A 9198-nucleotide genomic window follows, 5' to 3' on the forward strand; every position below is an offset into this window, starting at 1 on the left:
AGCTTAAAAAGGATAGCGTCTGCTGGCGCCAGGTGAGCTTATATACTCAGTTGATTGCTTATGCCGCTCACCTGCGCAGGCTTGCGCTGCCAATTCATTCTTAATTGGCCCGTTCAATACTCTTTCAGACGAGTAGCTTCTGAACCGAACCTCCCAATGCGTGGATTTTACAAATCAAATCCACTTATAGTGCTTCCGTTCCCCTCCTCGGGGAACGAAGGGTTACTTTAGTAACCTCGAACGTTTTCCTGCAGCTCGGCTTTGACTAGTTTGTCCACACTAATGCAATCTTTTTTTGTCAGGAAAACTGAGGCCATTGACGGTCTTCTTGATTAATCTTATATCCTCAGGTGTAACAAAATCGCCGATTGAATTTGTCCACATGTCCATTGCGTTCTGCCCAATCCACACATTTTAAAAGTGTTTCTGAAATAGACTTTCCTTGTTCAAGCCATATTTCAATAAAGGCTATAAGTTCAGGGTCAACTCGATTTTTTATACCTTCCTCTTTGATGCTCACATCATGTCCATTATGTTCTAGCATTCTGTTTACCACCGCACTGGTGAAGCTGCCATCTTTAATGATTTTAAAAGAAATGTAAGCATTGCAAGAATTAGCTCTTGTTTTTGTTGGTTCTCCTTTGCTTTTTCCACTAGGTTTAGCTGACCTTTCACATGCGAAATAATGGTAGTCTTTATGAGTGGAAACAGAAGATTTGAAATTGGTGCTAGTTTCCTCTTCCAGTTTTCTAATGTATTCCTGCATGAAATCAGCCTCCTCCCCATAAAAAGAGATGACCTCCTGCATGATTCGGGCATCCTTTACTTTCTTTAAATTTCTTCGAACACCATCAAGCCAAATTTTCTCCATTGTCCAATTAAAGAAACAAAGATTTAAAAAAAATGAAGGAGCAAATCTAACATGTAAGTATACATGTCATAAACACTGTGTACATATTATAATATTAACTACTGAATCTATTGTGAACTCCAGCTCTCAGAGCAGCACACAGTTCACTAAAAATAATGCAGAAATAATTTATATCGAGAACCTCTGACCTGATGAATTGTTTTTTACTAGCAGTGGCAACATGAAGCAAACTTTGTAATTTTAGTTCATTTAACTGTGTAGTTGAATACAGTTACACAGATATAAATTATAATAAACTCCTGCCCTAAGAGCAGCGCATAGTTCACTAGTTACAGATATGAATTATGTTAAACTCCTGCCCTAAGAGCAGCGCGTAGTTCACTACAGTTACACAGATATGAATTATACTAAACTCCTGCCCTAAGAGCAGCGCGTAGTTCACTAGTTAGAGATATGAATTATGTTAAACTCCTGCCCTAAGAGCAGCGTGTAGTTCACTAGTTAGAGATCTGAATTATATTAAACTCCTGCCCTAAGAGCAGCGCGTAGTTCACTACAGTTACACAGATATGAATTATACTAAACTCCTGCCCTAAGAGCAGCACGTAGTTCACTAGTTAGAGACATGAATTATGTTAAACTCCTGCCCTAAGAGCAGCACATAGTTCACTAGTTAGAGATATGAATTATACTAAACTCCTGCCCTAAGAGCAGCACGTAGTTCACTAGTTAAAGATATGAATTATACTAAACTCCTGCCCTAAGAGCAGCGTGTAGTTCACTAGTTAGAGATCTGAATTATATTAAACTCCTGCCCTAAGAGCAGCGTGTAGTTCACTACAGTTACACAGATATGAATTATACTAAACTCCTGCCCTAAGAGCAGCGTGTAGTTCACTAGTTAGAGATATGAATTATACTAAACTCCTGCCCTAAGAGCAGCGCGTAGTTCACTACAGTTACACAGATATGAATTATACTAAACTCCTGCCCTAAGAGCAGCGCGTAGTTCACTAGTTAGAGATATGAATTATGTTAAACTCCTGCCCTAAGAGCAGCGTGTAGTTCACTAGTTAGAGATCTGAATTATATTAAACTCCTGCCCTAAGAGCAGCGCGTAGTTCACTACAGTTACACAGATATGAATTATACTAAACTCCTGCCCTAAGAGCAGCACGTAGTTCACTAGTTAGAGACATGAATTATGTTAAACTCCTGCCCTAAGAGCAGCACATAGTTCACTAGTTAGAGATATGAATTATACTAAACTCCTGCCCTAAGAGCAGCACGTAGTTCACTAGTTAAAGATATGAATTATACTAAACTCCTGCCCTAAGAGCAGTGTGTAGTTCACTAGTTAGAGATCTGAATTATATTAAACTCCTGCCCTAAGAGCAGCGTGTAGTTCACTACAGTTACACAGATATGAATTATACTAAACTCCTGCCCTAAGAGCAGCGTGTAGTTCACTAGTTAGAGATATGAATTATACTAAACTCCTGCCCTAAGAGCAGCGCGTAGTTCACTACAGTTACACAGATATGAATTATACTAAACTCCTGCCTTAAGAGCAGCGCGTAGTTCACTAGTTAGAGATATGAATTATACTAAACTCCTGCCCTAAGAGCAGCGCGTAGTTCACTAGTTAGAGATATGAATTATGTTAAACTCCTGCCCTAAGAGCAGCGCGTAGTTCACTAGTTACAGATATGAATTATATTAAACTCCTGCCCTAAGAGCAGCGCGTAGTTCACTACAGTTACACAGATATGAATTATACTAAACTCCTGCCCTAAGAGCAGCGCGTAGTTCACTAGTTAGAGATATGAATTATGTTAAACTCCTGCCCTAAGAGCAGCGTGTAGTTCACTAGTTAGAGATCTGAATTATATTAAACTCCTGCCCTAAGAGCAGCGCGTAGTTCACTACAGTTACACAGATATGAATTATACTAAACTCCTGCCCTAAGAGCAGCACGTAGTTCACTAGTTAGAGACATGAATTATGTTAAACTCCTGCCCTAAGAGCAGCACATAGTTCACTAGTTAGAGATATGAATTATACTAAACTCCTGCCCTAAGAGCAGCACGTAGTTCACTAGTTAAAGATATGAATTATACTAAACTCCTGCCCTAAGAGCAGTGTGTAGTTCACTAGTTAGAGATCTGAAATATATTAAACTCCTGCCCTAAGAGCAGCGTGTAGTTCACTACAGTTACACAGATATGAATTATACTAAACTCCTGCCCTAAGAGCAGCGTGTAGTTCACTAGTTAGAGATATGAATTATACTAAACTCCTGCCCTAAGAGCAGCGCGTAGTTCACTACAGTTACACAGATATGAATTATACTAAACTCCTGCCTTAAGAGCAGCGCGTAGTTCACTAGTTAGAGATATGAATTATACTAAACTCCTGCCCTAAGAGCAGCGCGTAGTTCACTAGTTAGAGATATGAATTATGTTAAACTCCTGCCCTAAGAGCAGCGCGTAGTTCACTAGTTACAGATATGAATTATATTAAACTCCTGCCCTAAGAGCAGCGCGTAGTTCACTACAGTTACACAGATATGAATTATACTAAACTCCTGCCCTAAGAGCAGCGCGTAGTTCACTAGTTAGAGATATGAATTATGTTAAACTCCTGCCCTAAGAGCAGCACGTAGTTCACTACAATTTGAAGAGTCCCCCCTTCCTCCCCTACTCCTCCTTCTTAGATGGGTGACACGGTGGCCCAGTGCCTAGCACTGTCGCCTCACAGCAAGAATGTCTCTGGTTCCCGGCTTTACCAAAACTAGCAGACATTTCTGTGTGGAGTTTGCACTTCTCCCCGTGCTCACGTGGGTTTCCCCCGAGTTCCCCGGTTTCCTCCCACCGCCTAAAAACTTGCAATTAAGTCAATTGAACAATCCAAATTGTCAACATAGACACGCTTCTAGTTAGTAATTTATTTCAAGAGCATTCACTTGCTACAGCAGGGGAGTTCTCGAGATCTACCTGAGCTCAAACTCCCCTCCCGCCTTGCAACGGGAGGGAGCCCTGTGCTCGAGGATCTCATGAGCTCACGGCTCTCTCCCGGGACAGCATGCCAAACAAGCTTTTATCATTAATAATCAGCTAAGTGTGAACTCTTGAAACATGTTTAAGCAAGTTGCAAGTAAAAATCTATGTCTCTAACAGAGTTTGCATTACTGCTTATTTTGACCTCTGCTGGCTGAGAACAGCTCATTTTCAACGTTGAATTCAGAAAGTGATAAAACCAGATCCAGCCACTAAAATGCATCATTCTTTTTGTTTTACACAACATTTCATGCACTGTTAAATATGTTTAAGAAAGTTGCAAGTGAAAATCTATGTCTCTGACTGAGTTTGCATTACTGCTTATTTTGACCTCTGCTGGCTCTGAAAAGCTCATTTTCAACGTTCAATTCAGAATGTGATAAAACCAGATCAACCCACTAAAAAGCATTTTCTTTTTGTTTTAGACAACAATTTCATGCACTGTTAAACATGTTAAAGCAAGTTGCAAGTGAAAATCTATGTCTCTGACTGAGTTTGCATTACTGCTTATTTTGACCTCTGCTGGCTGAGAACAGCTCATTTTCAACGTTCAATTCAGAATGTGATAAAACCAGATCCAGCCACTAAAAAGCATTTTCTTTTTGTTTTAGACAACATTTCATGCACTGTTAAATATGTTTAAGAAAGTTGCAAGCGAAAATCTATGTCTCTGACTGAGTTTGCAATACTGCTTATTTTGACCTCTGCTGGCTCTGAAAAGCTCATTTTCAACGTTCAATTCAGAATGTGATAAAACCAGATCCAGCTACTAAAAAGCATTTTCTTTTTGTTTTAGACAACAATTTCATGCACTCTTAAACATGTTAAAGCAAGTTGCAAGTGAAAATCTATGTCTCTGTCTGAGTTTGCATTACTGCTTATTTTGACCTCTGCTGGCTGAGAACAGCTCATTTTCAACGTTCAATTCAGAATGTGATAAAACCAGATCCAGCCACTAAAATTCAACATTCTTTTTGTTTTAGACAACATTTCATGCACTGTTAAACATGTTAAAGCAAGTTGCAAGTGAAAATCTATGTCTATGACTGAGTTTGCATTACTGCTTATTTTGACCTCTGCTGGCTCTAAAAAGCTCATTTTCAACGTTCAATTCAGAATGTGATAAAACCAGATCCAGCCACTAAAAAGCATTTTCTTTTTGTTTTAGACAACATTTCATGCACTGTTAAATATGTTTAGGAAAGTTGCAAGTGAAAATCTATGTCTCTGACTGGGTTTGCATTACTGCTTATTTTGACCTCTGCTGGCTGAGAACAGCTCATTTTCAACGTTCAATTCAAAATGTGATAAAACCAGATCCAGCCACTAAAATGCATCATTCTTTTTGTTTTAGACAACATTTCATGCACTGTCAAACATGTTAAAGCAAGTTGCAAGTGAAAATCTATGTCTATGACTGAGATTGCATTACTGCTTGTTTTGACCTCTGCTGGCTCTGAAAAGCTCATTTTCAACGTTCAATTCAGAATGTGATAAAACCAGATCCAGCTACTAAAAAGCATTTTCTTTTTGTTTTAGACAACATTTCATGCACTGGTCAATATGTTTAGGAAAGTTGCAAGTGAAAATCTATGTCTCTAACTGAGTTTGCATTACTGCTTATTTTGACCTCTACTGGCTGAGAACAGCTCATTTTCAACGTTCAATTCAGAATGTGATAAAACCAGATCCAGTGTTGTGGAAAGTTGCGCTGGATCTCGACAAACATCTTTTAAGTTTCAAAAAAGAGGCTGAGGTCTTCGAAGTTCTCAAGTTGAAGCAGTTTATTGTTACAGCAGAGTTGGTCGATCGATCTCTCTCCTCCCAATGTTCAAAAACTCACAGTTTATATACAGTTTTTTCCCATAGTCATCATGACATGTCACGCAATTTCCCGGCTCCAATAGTATCCTAGCTTTTTAATTAATGGCTGTATGTTTTTCTGTTTTTACATATCTTAAGGTCATATAGCATGTGCTTACAATCATATGTTTGCACATGATCATGTTGTTTCCATACTTTCTAAATGATTCTCCTTATGTATGCTATTTTGTCAAGGGTTGTTTTTGTCTTGGTCAATACATACTTTTGTCTAAATGTATTGCATACGCTCTATCTGAATGTTCTCATTTAGGCACATGACGTGCTGTGCTTCAATTGTGAGGCCCTCAATTATAAGGTCCTGTATGCCTGTGTGTGTTTTCATCTGCATCACTTGAATGTATTTCTATAAGTTTTAACAGTGTATTTTAATAGTAATCTATATTTTAATAGTGGCAGATTATATATTGATTAAAAAATAAAAGTTCCTTTATATGCATCAGAAATTCTCCTATAAATCCCCCCTTAGGGACTTAATTAAAAAGTCCCTCACCTAAATCCCTCGCTGAAGTGCAACTTAAGAATCCAACATTTCGCCAAGTCTTAACACACTTATGCAACCAAAAAAGTTGCCCATCTACATCCTTATCAATTGTCAGCATCCTTGCGCCGCACTTCAGAAGAGAAACGGAACCAAACATCTCCCTCCACTTTTTGCTTTTAGAAGGAGTAAAAGATTCCGCTCTCCCTAACTAAATACTTTCTTGGGGAGTTTAACACACAACAATCATTAGTCATATTAATAGCATATGCTTTGTCAGACTTTTTCACCGCAGTAGTTATATAGCATAAATACTTGATTAATCAACATACAATAGAAAATCTCAATATTTCCAGAACAGCGCCTGTAAAATAGCTATATCTGATGTTTCATCCCACGTCGCCAGAGGAACTTCTGAGTACTGTCTGGTGTTGGAGCAGACAGTGGGTTTTTAAACCTCCAGTAGAGTCTGCTCTTCTTCTCCTTTCGATGTTGCTGGAAACTGAGGAGTCCCTTGACCCGTAATCAACTTCCCTCTTTCCCCGTGTACATCTGATATGATCTCCGGCAGCTTCGATGAACTCCTAAATACACAGAAATTTATTATAGTAAATAGGGCTTAAAATCATTACACAATCTTTAAGTTCTGTTCAGTTCATTCTATTTGCATTTTCCTACATTATGGATGATGCCTTGCTTAAAACTTTTATCCTTGTGATTTAAAGCCTTTATAAAATTAGTAAAAAGCTAAAGAATTTATTATTATTATTTTTAAGACATTAAAGATAAAAGACATTTAGGGTAGTAATTGTTTTCAAAACTCATTCAACTGTTCCAAATGTGTCCCAATTGGTCCAAATCTATTCCAAAGACTTCATAGACATAATCTTTGCAGTCATGCACAGTTCTATTAACTCGCAAATTGACCATCTGCTTGGCAGCAACTTTAACTATCGATCTGAGAAGCATAACACAACCAAAAGAAGAATAAAAACAAATATAACAATTCTTATTAATAATATTCCAATCCTAAGGAACTATTGTTGATAAAGCAAAACGTTGTGGGTCCAACCCATCGCTTAAAGCATACATTAGATCTAATTCTGTCTTATGGAATCGAGGTTATTGACGTAGACATTATACCACAAAGTGATGATATTACAGATCACTACCTCTTACTATATAAGCTGTGTTTACCTGAAATCAGCAAACCTGCTCCAATACTCAGCCCTAGTAGAACTATTGTTCCGTCAACTAAAGATGAATTTATAAATAACTTACCTGATCTCTCTCTATTTCGTAATGCACCCGCAAACTCAAATGATCTTGATGTAGTAACCAGCAGTATGGATGCCATCTTTACTAGCACACTAAATACTGTGGCACCCATCAAATTAAAAAAGGCTAGAGAGATTAAAACTATACCATGGTATAATAGTCATACTCGTGCGCTCAAAACAGCAACCCGCGCCCTGGAACGTAAATGGAAAAAAACTAATTTAGAGGTCTTTAGAATTGCGTACAAAGACAGTATGTCCAGCTATAGGAGGGCTCTAAAATCTGCCAGGACCGAGCACCTGCGCAAACTGATAGAAAATAATCATAACAATCCTAGATTTTTATTTAACACCATCTCTAAATTAGCAAATAATCGGTCATCCTTGGAACAAACTACTCCACCGCAAATTAGTAGTGATGATTTCATGATTTTTTTCAGTAATAAAATAGAAGGCTTTAGACAGAAAATAGGAGATGCCAAACTTTCTGCACCGGCTTATACTCCAAATCCTGTAAATATTTCATTAAATCATAATAATAACCTACACTGCTTCAAAATCATAGAACATGAAGAGTTAGTAAAAATCATAAATAGCTCTAAACCAGCTACGTGTATGCTGGACTCAATTCCAACAAAATTACTGAAAGAGCTGCTACCTGCTATAGGAGAACGTCTTCTTAACATTATCAACTCTTCTTTATCTATAGGCCATGTTCCAAACTCTTACAAGCTAGCTGTTATTAAGCCTATTATTAAGAAACCGCAACTGGACCCCAACAACTTAGCTAACTATAGGCCTATTTCTAATCTTCCATTTATGTCTAAAATACTAGAAAAAGTTGTTTCCACTCAATTATGCTCTTATGTGCAGACGAACAATATTTTTGAAGTGTTTCAGTCAGGTTTCAGGGCTCACCACAGTACAGAAACCGCCTTAGTGAAAATAACCAACGATTTACTCTTAGCTGCTGACCGAGGGTGCGTCTCGCTATTAGTTTTACTCGATCTTAGTGCGGCATTTGATACCATTGACCACAATATCCTCATAAATCGCTTAAAGTCTACAGGTGTCCAGGGACAGGCTCTACAATGGTTTAAGTCATACTTAACTGACCGCTACCAGTTTGTGAATCTTAATGGACAGCCTTCACAAATCTGCCCAGTAAAGTATGGGGTGCCTCAAGGATCAGTTTTAGGCCCTTTACTGTTTACAATTTACATGCTACCTCTGAGAGACATTATTAGAAGACATGGGATCAGCTTTCACTGCTATGCAGATGATACTCAATTATATATTTCCACTAAACCTGACGAGACGTCTGAACTTTCTAAACTAACTGAGTGTATCAAAGACATCAAAGACTGGATGACCAACAATTTTCTTCTCTTAAACTCAGACAAAACAGAATTATTACTTATTGGGCCTAAATCTTGCACACAGCAGATCTCGCAACTCAATTTACAATTAGAGGGATACAAAGTTAGCTTTAGCTCTACTATAAAAGATTTGGGTGTCATATTAGACAGCAATCTAACTTTTAAAAACCATATATCCCATGTCACAAAAACTGCCTTCTTTCATCTGAGAAATATCGCTAAATTACGAAATATGCTATCCATCTCAGAT

The 9198-nt window shown here is 37.9% G+C and overlaps 1 pseudogene across 1 annotated transcript; it reads right to left on the minus strand.

Moving 5' to 3' along the window:
- Positions 1 to 279: 279 nt before the first annotated feature.
- On the minus strand, positions 280 to 2081 carry LOC147844743 (uncharacterized; annotated as a pseudogene). Its single transcript, XR_015482287.2, has one exon. The product of XR_015482287.2 is annotated as an uncharacterized LOC147844743 (transcript).
- Between the last annotated feature and the right edge of the window lie 7117 nt (positions 2082 to 9198).

This window comes from Danio rerio, chromosome 4 (assembly GCF_052040795.2).
Source record: "Danio rerio strain M-AB ecotype USA chromosome 4, GRCz13ab, whole genome shotgun sequence".
In the NCBI taxonomy this organism is placed as follows: Eukaryota; Metazoa; Chordata; class Actinopteri; order Cypriniformes; family Danionidae; genus Danio; species Danio rerio.